The sequence below is a fragment of the Gopherus flavomarginatus genome, chromosome 4 (genome assembly GCF_025201925.1).
Source record: "Gopherus flavomarginatus isolate rGopFla2 chromosome 4, rGopFla2.mat.asm, whole genome shotgun sequence".
NCBI classification, from domain to species: domain Eukaryota; kingdom Metazoa; phylum Chordata; order Testudines; family Testudinidae; genus Gopherus; species Gopherus flavomarginatus.
Genome location: NC_066620.1, coordinates 125,754,318 through 125,768,279, shown reverse-complemented (window position 1 = coordinate 125,768,279; position 13,962 = coordinate 125,754,318).

Genomic DNA, 13,962 nt, shown 5'->3' with positions numbered 1-13,962 from the left:
ATAAATACAAAAAAGGGAAAATTGACTCACATATAAAAATGATGTTCTTACATGTCTTGAAAACAGCACAATTTGTCATATTAATATTATTTATTATTTTCTGGTACTGCCAGTAATATGCTAGGCAATGTTAAAGCATTAATTCATAGGTTCTAAATGCAGAATCTAAATTAAAAATAATATTCTGCAGTGTTTTCCAGCCCTAACTTTACACTTTTAGGCAAAGTAAAACAAATAGCCCATTAAGTAGAGATGGAAGAATTGATCTTGATTAAGTAATACAACCAACCATGTTACCAAAATCCATATTGAACATTTTCTGTGGCTTGAAAAAGTCCAGAAAATTTTTATTTTATTTTGTTTTCATTTCCCGGCTGCCTCTGCAGAAGTATCAGTCTACCATGAGGAGAAATACAGAGCGTCTGTGGCCCGAATGGAAGCATAAAGTATCAGAAATCTCACAACAAAGCTTTGCTTTGTAAGATTTTCAGATCAATTTTTTCGGAGCCAGGAGATTCAATCATTCAGATGAAGAACCAGAAGTTTAGTTGCTTACCTCACATGAACCTTTTGAAGTTTATCTATCATTATCTACTGACTCTATGCTCCGTTCCAAATACAGGTTTAGATCCTACTTGCTGTTCAAGCAAATCTCCCACTAGAGTCAAAGGGTGTTTCCTTTGTATATATGAGTGCAGAATTGGGCCCACATTAAGTAGAAAATCACATAGCAAAACAAGGGTTTGAAACCAAATCTACTGAAATCAAAAGTAGTCTTTCCATTGACCTCAGAGGGCTTTGGATCAGATCATGGGACAAATTCAGCTTCCATTTGCACTTGTGCTACCACACTGATACGAGTGATGCATAGGAATAACAGAACAAAATACAGTCCACTGAATGTTCAGGAAAGATGGCACTAAATTAACAGTAGAAAACATCTGTAGCTTTATTCTTGGGGCGGGAGCGATGGAGGGGGGAGGCGGAAAGGACAAGGTAGAGAATGGAACAACATATATTGGTCTGACACGAGTTCTAATCCACAAACCAAAAAAGTCCAGATGCAACTTTCTAGGCTGAAGATCCATGCATTATAATTTACTTAATGTGGAATAAAAGACATCACATTTTCTACCAGGTTCATAGTTTTACATGAAGTATACAAAACATTCAAGAGGGTCCCTATGACAAGATAAGGCAAATTCTTGTCCACTGAAAGTTATAGCCATTGCCAGCCTCGAAAGTAAGAGGCTGGTCACTAAAACTCTCTCCTGCATGACATTGCAGACTAACCATCACAAACCAGTCCTCCCCAATCATCTGTAACTTCTCTTCAGATCACCATGGCTATTGGTAAAGTGGGTGGCAATTTATCTGACAGTGGTGCATAGCTAATTGCCAGACCATCAAAGCCCTTACTGGAGAAGATGTCCTGGCTTGAAAAGTAAATTCTATTGATCCATGTGTCTTCAGTGATACTACCTGCAAAGAAGGATTTGGAGTATGTGGAATATAAGAAGCCATGATAGGATGTATACTTAATTACAGCCACTAACATGTCAGGATGAGTTTTAAAAGGAGCTTAACTTCAAACGAGCTCTTTTGAAAATCTGGACACTTATTTTGATGTTTAAATGGGAACTTGGCTCCTTTGAAAATTTGGCCATTATGCTCATCTCACTTCCACCCAATAAAGCTAGTTGCATATTATTTCCTGAGATTTGGCCGTCAATCCTACAGCAGTATGATTAGCAACAGAACAGTAGGCTTGGATATGTTTACTTTTGATTGCTGAAATCAGCTAGATCAATCTAAGTGTGGCATAAATTAAGGCACTAGTGACTCTGGGAAGTGGAATCTGCACATCATGGCCTGCTCCTGCTTGTCCAGAGTGAGAGAAACAAGAAGTCTTTCCTCTCATTTTGTCTTCTATGCAGACATTGGCAACAATTGCAGCCCCTGGAGCTACCCTGAATGAAAGGACTCCTTAGGGCTAGTAATCTTGTTGTCACTACAAAAAAAGGTGAGGTGAGGATATTGTGGAGCTAGCTGGCCATGAAGGCGTGTGTGTATACTGCAACCTCCAAAGAGGTAGGGTAGTAAAAATAATAAAATACTATTTATAATAGTAAAGAGCTTTTCATCAGTAAATTCCAAAGTGCATTCCAACCTTTCACTGTATTTATCTTCACGACACTCATATGAAGCAGGGAAGAATTATCCTCACTTGGTTAGAAAGTTTTTCTTAATATCTAGCTGTCAGGGCTGGCTCTAGCAATTTTGCCACCCCAAGCATGGCGGCACGCCGCGGGGGGTGCTCTGCTGCTCGCCAGTCCCACGGCTCCGGTGGACTTCCCGCAGGCTTCCCTGCAGGGGGTCTGGTGGTCCCGTGGCTCCAGTGGCCTCCAGCAGGCATGCCTGCAGATGCTCCACCGGAGCCGCGGGACCAGCGGACCCTCCGCAGGCACGCCTACGGGAGGTCCACCGGAGCCGCCTGCCACCCTTCCGGCAACTGGCAGAGTGCCCCCCGCAGCATGCCGCCCCAAGCACGCGCTTGGCACGCTGTGGCCTGGAGCCGGCCCTGCTAGCTGTCGTGGGGTAGGTACAGTCCATCTCATGTGCCAGGTTACGTAGGGTGAGAAGAAGGGGGGTGGAAATCTATATAGCAGCCAGTTAGATCTTGTGTTTGTGACCCTGACGATAAAATGTGTCAGTACGGCCTCATGGCCAGAGTCAATACCATTTACCCATACGGATACCAGGAGTTTAGCCGGGCCCTTTTCCCAAGCCCAGTGGTCTGCTGTCCACACCTGTCCATAGGCAGAATAGATAAAGGGATATTCTCTCCAAAAGTGCCCTTCTTACCTACACTCATAGCAATGGTCCTTAGGCATTCCAGTGCGCGTGCAGAGTCCGGGAGTCTCTGATTTACTTGGGGAAGCTTCTTCCTCAGGGTAGGATGCGTTGCCCAGTTCCCATGAGTGGTCAGTGGGGGCCCAGTGATGTTATGTTTTTTCCAAGATCTCACTACCTCAGGCCTCAATTGTTGTGATCGGAATTCCGACTCCACCCCAACTGTACACTCTGGTTTGGGGATTTGTCGCTCTGATCCTTCCATGGCCAGGTAATCCTCCATTAGCGAGACACTTTTGGACAGGATAGTGGGGCGGTGGCATCGCACCCACTCTCTTCCCGCTGCCGGCAGTATCTGCATGAATTGTCCTAGGGCCCCGGCTTCTGCTATCTGGGGCCTGGTAAAGTTCTCAGGGCTTAGCCATCTCCAGCAATAGTCCTGCAAGTGCTGGGCCATGGCCTGTGGTCAAGCTCCAGGCAAGTACCGTTCTTTGTGGAACCACTGGCATTAGGTCTCCGGACTAATGCCAGTGTAATCTAATATGTTGGCTTTTACTCAGGACTAATCCAAGGCTTTGTGAGGATCAAGGCTGTGTTAAGCATTCTGCACCTGGCCAGTCAGATAGGGGGCCAGCAGGGTGGCCCAGTGTTCTGGGGGCCAACCGGCAACCATCACAACCCATTCAAAGGTGACGAGGAATGCCTTGGGTTCGTCATCAGGTCCCATCTCGGTTAGGCGCACTGGCAGTTCCGCAAGGTAGGCCCCAAGCCCAATCCCTGCAGGGCCATCAAGGCAATAAAGCAGCCCTTTCTCTCAGGACAGCATGGCCTAATGGCCAGAGTCAATAAGTGCATCCAATTCTGGTGTTGTTAGGGAAATAGAGCACCCCGGTAGGGGAACTTGGGCCCTCCCTGCTCCTCTGAGTCCCAGCCCAGGGCCCTGGCAGTGGTGGGGATCCCCCTGAAACATGCTGATTGGTTCCCCAGTTCACTCATCAGAGAAAAGTCTAAGTCCCCTGGCTGCTTCCTATCCTTTCTCCCTCGGAGATGCTCCATGGTTCGCATGGGTCTCTGGGCTCGTCAAGTGGCATAGCTCCTGCCAGCACGGTCTCTTCTCTGGGCTCGTCAGGAAGCCTGGAGCCCATCTGGAACTCAACGTGCTGTGGCTTTGTAGTCAGGGCCTGTGGCAGCTCCCTAGAGAGAGCTTGCAGACTGCAACCTATCCCTTCAGCAGCCTGCCCAGACTGCGTTGGGCTGCTTTCTTTTATACTCTGCTGAGCATGCCCAGTAGAGTTGGAGGGGCGGGGCTTCCTCAGCCTGCAAAGCACAGTTAACCCTTGCAGGGCTGGTTCGGGATAGGCTAGTGTAATGGGGTGTACCTAACTCTAAGGATAGTTAAGCACTGGAATAGACTTCCAAGGGAGGCTGTGGAATCCCCATCGTTGGAGGTTTTTAAGAACAGGTTAGACAAACACCTGGTAGGGACACTCTAGGTGTAGTTGGTCCTGTCTCAGCATAGTGGCTGGACTAGATGAGTTCACAAGGTCCCTCCTAATCCTAAATTTCTATTTTAAAGGTGGAAAACTGAGGCACAGTGACATGCCCAAAGTCACACAGAGTTAGTGACAGAGCAGGAAACTGAACCCAGGTTTCTGAGGTCCTAGACTAGTTCTCTATCCATTGGAGTATCCTTTCTTCCTCTCCATACCTTGTAGGTGTGCTCCCCAAGAGTTCTGGAAGGCATTATGACTCAAAACTCAAAAGACTTTCTCCCCCAGGTACAGTGCAACTCCCGATGGGCTCCTACTCCGAGCTAGGCCATAACGGCAGAATCTGGTCTAACATTTCTTCCCTACTCTCATTTGGTTATCTCCTTTTATTAGAAACTAAATAATAAAATTCTGCACTTTCATAGCACTTTTTATCCATTCATCTCAGAGCACCTCACAAAGAAGAGTAAGTATCATTATCCCCATTTCACAGATGATGAAAATGAGAGGCACAAAAGTCTAGGCAGAGCTGGGAAGAGAACCTGGATCTCAGTCCTGGTCTTATTCTCTGAACCATGCTGAACAGACTGGTTAGATGTAAAATTTTCTTATGTGTAGCTTACTGATCTGAACAAGTTTAATATAAAATTGGTTCTGTTGCAACAGTTACATAATTATGACTAACCAGTGTTTGGCTACCAAACCTATTGTCCAAAAATAATTCTGGTGAATGCATATTGGGGGAGCACAAGCACCTTGAATTATCTCTGTTTCACACATTCTTTGAGCTTCTGATTTCGATATTAACTAAAGTGAAAAAGTACGGGTGATGTTTAAAATACCTGCCCCTATGAAGAGAATCACTGATCCTAGAATCACTCTGAACCCTGTCTTCCATGCACTCTGATAAGCTGCTGATATATAGAGAAGCTATATTAGTAAGTGTAGAGGCTTTATAGAAACTAAAAGCACATTTCATTATTCAAACCTAGTGAGTTAGTCCTGGCTAGCAGAATGTCAATTTGCCTGGTGAAAATAGTGTGCTTTTCTCCAGAAAGAAGAGGAGGATATAAGATGTACCATAGGAATAATAACTCTTCGTGGCTGGCCTAAGCAGCAGTGATAACATATAACCCTGAAAGGAGCTCTGTATTATAACAGTGGAAGTGGTTCAGTAGGTTTTCTTCCTTTTTTTTTTTTCTTAGTGGGGGGAAGGGGAAGCAGGGAGCTAGAAAGTTGAAGGATGAAATGAAAATGGTGAGATCATCCTAGATCTTACAGCAAATGGTAAGGGATACCGTTACTGGCAATATGGAAAATGGGTAGGTTCCCACAATCTGCAGGGTAGGAATGATGGGGATTAAGAAGAAAACTAAAAAGAAGCTGATTTCCAAACCACAGTTAAAGCCCCTTTAGCTTCACAGAAATAAAGCACAGGCTCCTCACAGGAGGTTCTGAATTTTTATTTGTGACAAATTGCATTTGCACAACTTGCATTGCTGGTGTGTGTTAAAGAATAACAGACTTAAAAATAACTCTTTTGGCCGCTTGAAGAGACATTTATCTATAACCATCAAGCAATGCCATTTTATAAATGTATTAATAGTAACTTTTGGCACTTCCATGTGCTGAAGTAAATATTTTGATGTGAAGGTTTAGGCAGATACATAAGAAACAGGCAGACTGATGCCTACTCTCTCCCCCTTCTCTTGTTTTCATTCAGTCTGGGCAGTCAATCCTTTCAATCCATCTTGGGGCCCAATCCTGTTCCAAATTAAGTCAATGGCAAAATGCCCAGTTACTCCTCCAGGAGCATCAGGACCTCCATCGTGATACTCCAGTTAAATCACTAGTGGTCCTAGAGCTCAAGTTTTCAGAAAAGAGAGGTGACTCTGAGCAGTCAAGTCTAAAGGGTATGGGTTTCTGGACGAAAGTGATGCCTGAGGGGATATATTGCATGGGGGCAAGACAAGACAGATAAGGTTAAAGAAAGCCAGAAAACAATTAACTGGCCTTGGGCCAGTCTGTGGCCTCTAAACCAGCAGTGTTCAGTTTGAGAAGACCTCTGGGGAGGCCAACATGAGAAAAGCAACCATCCAGCATGTGTGCATCATCTTCCACACAACTACTGATGCACAGGGGCCCCTGCATGCCCCAGGTATGGTTGGTCTTGGCGGTGTGAACCACACCTGAACCTATTGAGCTGGCTCCAAAGGCAGTGTGGGAGCCCAACACCAGGTAGCCATTCATCCAGCCTGATGATGGTGATGAAGTTCCTAGTAGTGACAGAGGCTCTCTCCCATTTTGTCCACCACAGCAGTGGCTCTCAACCTTTCCAGACTACTACTCTTCTTTCAGGAGTCTGATTTGTCTTGCGTACCCCCAAGTTTTACCTCACTTAAAAACTACTTGCTTACAAAAAAAGACATAAAAATACAAGAGTGTCACAGCGCACTATTACCAGGACCAGCGCTAGGGTTTTGAGCGCCCTAGGCGGACAGCAATTTCTCCGCCCCGCGCGCTGGTCCTGCGGCTCCGGTGGAGCTGCCGCAGTGGTGTCTGCAGGAGGTCCACCGGAGCCGCGCGAGCAGCCGACAGTCCGCAGGCACGACTGCGGCAGCTCCACGGGAGCTGCCTGCCGCCCCCTCCGGACACCCTGGACTACCGGCTGCCGCAGCGGCGCCCTGACCCAGGGTCAGTGCGCCTCCGCGGCAGCTGGCAGCCCGGGGTTTCCCTGGGCCAGGGGACCCCCGCCCCTGGGCTGCCGGCTGCCACGGCGGCACCCTGACCCAGGGGACACCCTGGACTGCAGGCTGCCGCGGAGGCGCCCTGACCCAGGGGACACCCAGGACTGGTGGCTGCCGCGGAGGCGCCCTGACCCAGGGGACACCCAGGACTGCGGGCTGCTACGGAGGCGCCCTGACCCAGGGGACACACTGGACTGCGGGCTGCTGCCGGCAGCTCAGACTCCCTCTCTGTCCCAGCAGCAGCGGCTGCTCAACCATTTAAAAAAATTGGGGGGCGCTTTTTGGCACCCTCAAATCTCAGCGCCTTAGGCAACCTCCTAGTCCGCCTAAATGGTTGCGCTGGCCCTGACTATTACTGAAAAATTGCTTACTTTCTCATTTTGGCCTTATAATTACAAAATAAATCAACTGGATATAAATATTGTACTTACATTTCAATGTATAGTATATAGAGCAGTATAAACAAATCATTGTCTGTATGAAATTTTAGTTTGTACTGAATTTGCTAGTGCTTTTTATGTAACCTGTTGTAAGACTAGACAAATATTTAGATGAGTTGATGTACCCTCTGGAAAACCTCTGGCTATCCCCAGGGGTACGCGTACCACTGATCAGCTCACTGTGGTGCAGTGGTTCTCAATGATATTAGCTGGATGGAAAGTGTGCAGCATGGTTCAGATAGGATTTCTGCTTTGCAGTCGGTGACTGGGCGCATCCTATATATCCCTGAACTGTGGCAAGTGTGGCATTTTCTGTACGTTGGTGATCAGTTTATTGGCTGTATTCTGACAGCAGATGTTATATGGAGGAATATTGGCTTGGACTGGTAACCATACAATGTTGTTTTTTTAGCTCTTTGATAATAGTTTTGGACAGAAAAATTCTGAACATCTTTTTTTTTGTGGGGGGGCAACATTTTATTATTACATTTTGAAAAGGATTGAACCATAAAATCAGATATGTAAACAAAAACTGTCTGTGTAGATGATTGTAAGCAACAGCAATCAGGAGACCCTTTATAACCGGCATGTTGCATTTTAACTGTGGCCTCCAGAAGGCTCAGCTGTCCCCTTCTTTCAAAACACATCATTGCTCAATGCTTTTCAGTGTGCTCACAAGCTAATGACTTTTCTTTTTGTGCTCACAATAAACAGACACAGATAGATTCAAAGCACAACAGCTGATTCTGATCACTGGCTACACTGCAGATTGAAACGAGAACAACAATAACTAGCTATTCTGAAAGCAAAAGAGCATGGCTCTAACAACTCCACTCTCCCTTCCTTCTTTCTTCCCTCCCCCCTGCACATACACAGTCATCTGCTCTCCTTTCCTGCATTTGATTCAGTGTTGGATATGTGGAGGACCCAACAGAAAGCAGCAGCACAACATACTGGACATTTCCTTCTGGGTATTATTATAATCACACTTACTTCAGTTACCATAGCGCAGGACCTGTCACTGTTTCCATTATAAAACCATTTCCAGAGGTTTACAGCTCCGCTATAAAAAGTTATTTCAGACTAAAATTTAGCATACCAGGTCTCCGCCTGACACATATTATTTATTTTTTTATTAAAGGGCTAGCTGCATTGTGCATTGACCTTTCTTCTCTAAAGACCTATATTCAAATCCACAAGTGAAAATGAGTTTGGTAGTCACGTCTTAGGCTTCTGCATACTTGTCAAAACGACCCAATGTTGGCATAATTAATGAATCATATTTGGCAGTCTCAGCTAAAATGAGGATAAGCACTAGAAAAGGAGCAAGTTAGGAAGGAGCTGCTTCGGCAGAACTGTGTGGAGGAGCTTGTGCAGCCACTAACCAGACAATACCTACCTCTCACCAATACCATTAGGTCTTGATCCAAAGCTCATTGAAGTCAATGGAGAGGGCTCAGGCCCTTTTTTCCTTCAATTTCATGAGGCTGATAGGAAACTAACCACAAATTATGAAGTTTTAGAGACAGACCTAAACCAGAATCCTGTATTTCAACATACATCCTGTATGTTGGGAAAGTTCAGAGATGGGCCTGAGATACAAAATTCAGATGCAGGATTTTACTTGGGTGCGCTTTGGTTCTAGGGTTTTTGTTTAGTCATTATAGAAGAAGATTGTGAAATTCAGATCATCACTTGTCTATTTAAGCCCATACTGTATCAGAAACAGTCCTATACAGCACAGTGCAGTGAAAGAAAAAATAGAAGGCAGAAGACTATATCTTGTTTCTGGCTCTGCCACTAGCTCACTGCATGACCTCAGACAAGTTATTTAACCTCTTATTTGTGACTTGGTTGTACCATATAGCCACAGCCTTGTGCTGAAGGTTGGTGCCTGCTACTGTTCCCCTTGGGGAGTGGTAATAACTGTACTCCCCACCACTTTGCATGGTTGCTCAGTGTGGAAGGGCGATGAAGGGGGCGAAAACAGAGCAATGGCACATCTCATGTCTGCCAAACAGCCTTTCGAGTAGGTACGGAGCAGCTCCTGTATGAGTCTTTCTAGCCCTTACACAAGCCACACAAGGTAGAGAAGGCTCCTTTTGGCTTCCCTAATCACTGTGTACCACTGTCCACTTGTGCACTGGGCACAATCTCGCCCTCAGTCTGCAAGCTTTCATTTAGTTTGCAAATACTTTGGGAGAGAGACCTATCCTGCTTTACATCTGTGAAGGAATGTGCTAATTTTTTGTGCTTGAAAAATAAGTTATTAAAATGCTGTCCTCTAATTAGATGCAGGTAGGCAACTGAAAAACCTTAAGATATAGGTCAGTTTAACTGAGATCTTAGGTTGCCCCTGCAAAACATGTTTTGGGCTGTACAGTTTCAGACTGAGGGATGTGATCTGATCTGTTACGACTACAGCTGTAATGAAACTAGTTTTCACACCCACAGCAGAGCTACTGTGTGCATGACATTTACTGTTAGAAATGAATGCTATATGTGTCTGGTAACAAATGGAAGGTCTGAGTATAAACCATGAAAAGATATCTTTACAGAGTTTCTAGGTCTCTTATTAGTTATTCTACATACTGGAATACAGTACACAGAAAGCATGCTTTGTGAATTTCAATGTCCACAGCTCCAGATAGGCCATAAAGGAAAGAAAGAAAGCCTGTATAGAATTGTACCTAGGATTTTTAAGCATAAAGGGTCCCACTCTGAGGCATGCTGATTAGAATCTTCTGTACCATAAATGAAGCCTGGTTCAAGTACAGTTTCTTTTATATGGAGGGATATGGTTTCCTTTGGAGACGGTCAACAATTGGGGTGCTCATCATTTGGGTTTAGTGGAAGAGTTTGACAGTTTTGAAGGACTCGTTTTAGGCTGCATTGATTTGCAAAAAGAAAAAAATTGCCTGCACACTGAAGGGTAGTGTCGTCAACTGGAACTAGAAACTAGAAAACCTGGGTTTTATTCCTGGCTCTGCCTTTAGCTCCATGTGAGACTTGGGTGAGTGATTTAATCTCTCTTTGCTTCAGTTTCTGTCTAAGGTATCTGTAGGGTGTCCATCACCACAATATCTAAGCGCTAATTAGGAAAATGAGGACGTGTGTGTGTGTGTGTGTATATATATATATAAAACCATAAAATATAACTAAGGGAAAGGGAAAGAGGATTTTTTTCTTGCTCTAAATATATATATATATTTATTTATTTGTGCTAGGAGACAAATATTTTATTTTCTAGTACAGGATAGGCAACTTTTGGTATGCAGCCCATCAGGGAAATCCGCTGGTGGGCCAGGATGGTTTGTTTACCTGCAGTGTCCGCAGGTTCGACTAATTGCAGCTCCTACTGGCCGCAGTTTGCCGCTCTAGGCCAATGGGGGCTGTGCAAAGTGGCAGCCAGCACATCCCTCAGCCTGCGCTGTTTCCCACAGCCCCCATCGGACTGAAATGGCAAACCACAGCCAGTGAGAGCTGTGATCGGCCAAACCTGCGGAGGCTGCAGGTAAACAAACCGTCCCAGCCTGCCAGCGGATTTCCCTGAGGTGCGTGCCAAAGATTGCCGATCCCTGTTCTAATAAATCATCATGACAAATGTCTTTCATTCTTAAAAAAAATCTCATGGTTGAGTATACGATTTATGCTTTTGTGGTAAAATATTTGGCTGCATAATGAATAGGTCTAGACATATACTAGAAAATTACATTTAGCCTGGAACACACATGGTTTGTAGCATATGTGTTCATAAGTATTTCTATCTGACCATTAACGTTTAACTGACGTAATGGCACAGCAAAGAGGTATGAGGCAGTTAAATATGATCAATGTTGCCATGAACTAGAATTGTTTGGGAAGTACTGTAATCTGGGCCTTTCAGTTAACTGGTAGCTTGTTAGACTGGATGCACTACAGAAAGTGTAGAGTATCTGAAACAAGCTGCCTCATGGTTCAGATAAAAGGAGATACAAATCTTTCACCAACACAAATCCATCTGAGAAGCCTAAATCATGACAGTATTACTCACCAGTTTTATGCAGGTGCTATTCCACTGAAATCAATGGAGTTGCACCAGTAGAACTGGAGTTACATAGTCATGAATCATGTTTGATATGAATATTAAACAAAAGATTTTGTCATTGACAGATTGTTACTAGTCTGTGTGAAATTATTTGGTCATACTATGGTTGTTTGATCCCCAATGACCATACAGTGAAACCCACTGTGATGCTAGCAGACCAGGTGCCTGCTCATGCCAAGGCCCTTAGGCCTCACAAAGGCATAGCTGGAAACCAGTCTGTTTCACCTGTGTGTAGTATTGTTAAGACTGAAATAAGTGCAATACCTATGTGTATAGTATTTACACTTTATGAAATGCTTGTGAGTTGCTGCATGCATTAATCTCACTTATGTCCTCTGTAGCCCATGCTATAAGATAATACAAACAAAGGTGTTTGTTCTGAAACTTTGTAATTCACCAAACAAGAAAAAAACTTCATCTAATGCAAAATGCTGGATTCCTGCAGAAGGTGTTATCTCCTGCTCATCAGGAAGCACTACTGAATCCAAGTGGGCCACGGTCAAACAAAGACTTTGTTCATTGCTTCCCACACAGCCCTGAAGAGGATACATGCCCAAAACCTCATCCCATCACAGCTTGAATTCTGGGGGAAGGGAATAAAAATGCCTTCTAAGGAGAACTTATTATTCCTTTGTTAGTTGGACTATGAGGGGCAAGGATTTCTAAGCATAAGGAAGGAGTCCCTCACTGTTCAGTGGGTTAACCCTAAAAGACATATACAATTTGAATATTATAGAAATTTCTATCATTTGGAATTTAAGACTGTAACTCATTTGTGTGTATGCTATCTGCCTTAACCTTGTAAATAACTCTTTTAGGCCTTGTCTACACTAAAGGGAAAAGTCGATCTAAGCTACGCAGTTTGAGTTACGTGAATAGTGTAACTCAAATCAGTGTAGCTTAGATCTTCTTACCACAGGGTACACACTATGTGACGTTGATGGAAGACTCTCCCATCGACTCCCTTTACTCTTCTCAATCAGGTGGAGTACAGGAGTCGACGGGACAGTGATCGGCGGTCAATTTAGCAGGTCTTCACTAGACCTGCTAAATTGACCGCCGATGCATCCATCACCACAGCATCGATCCTCCAGTAAGTGTAGATACTTTTTCCTAGTTCAATAAACCTATAGTTAGTTTGTTACAGGATTGGCTATAATAGTTGTCTTTGGTGAGAGATCTAAGGTGCAAATTGACCTGAGGTAAGTGACTGGTCCTTTGGGACTGGGAGAAACCTGAATATTTTGTGATCTTTGGTATAAAGTGACATTCTATCACAGAGTCAAGCTTGCCTAGGTGGCACGATAGATCAGAATGCCAAAGGGGACTGTCTGTGACTCCATATTAAGGCTGCATAGAGAGTGAGCAGTTTATACTTGTTACTTGATTGATGAAATCTAAGTATAGAACTCAACCAGTTTGGGGTTTGTGCCTTGCTTCATAGCAGTCTGTCCTGAGGTTGATATTCTCACTCACGAGCCACTCAAGATCGCCATATTTGGGGTCGGGAAGGAATTTTTCTCCAGGGCGGATTGGCAGGGGACCTGGAGGTTTTTCGCCTTCCCCTGCAGCGTGGGGCACGGGTCGCTTGCTGGTGGATTCTCTGCAGCTTGAGGTCTTCAAACCAATTTTGAGGATTTCAATAACTCAGTCCTGGGTTAGGGGTTGTTATAAAATTGGATGGGTGGGGTTCTGTGGCCTGCCTTGTGCAGGAGGTCAGACTAGATGATCATATTGGTCCCTTCTGACCTATGAGTCTATGCGTCTATAAGACAGCGTGACACCCACCATACCAGAAGACCATGCCACAAAATTGGCATCTTTGTTGTCAATCTCAGTAGAGAAGAAAGTGTTCAATAGATGATGAATTCTAGCCTGTAATACCCGCACCCTGCAAAAGAAGACTAAAGCAAATTAGTGGGGAAGCTTGCACCATTACTTGTGCTTTTTGGACAACAAATTTCAATTAGTATTATTATCAATCAGCTAAGCATGGGCAGCTGCAATGTAAGCTCTCCAGAACACTACAAACTTACTGGGGGGCGTGAAAAATCTGTCAGAAAATTACATCAGCAGACCTGCAGAGCAGAAATGATATAGCTGGGGGAGGGGCAATCTTACTTTCCTTGACATTGTAATAAAACTATGTAATTGAAACATACTGTTCTGCTCAGGATTTTACACTATAGTACGCTACTGGAAATGTGAGAGGGAGTGAAACAAGGCGGTGGGAAACACCACATTCCCACAGAATGCTTAAATCAGAGCTAAATTTCTCATGGTTTTATGATATGGTGTTTTGTTTTGATATTTTGTAAGTTTCCAATATATGAGCACAATTATAA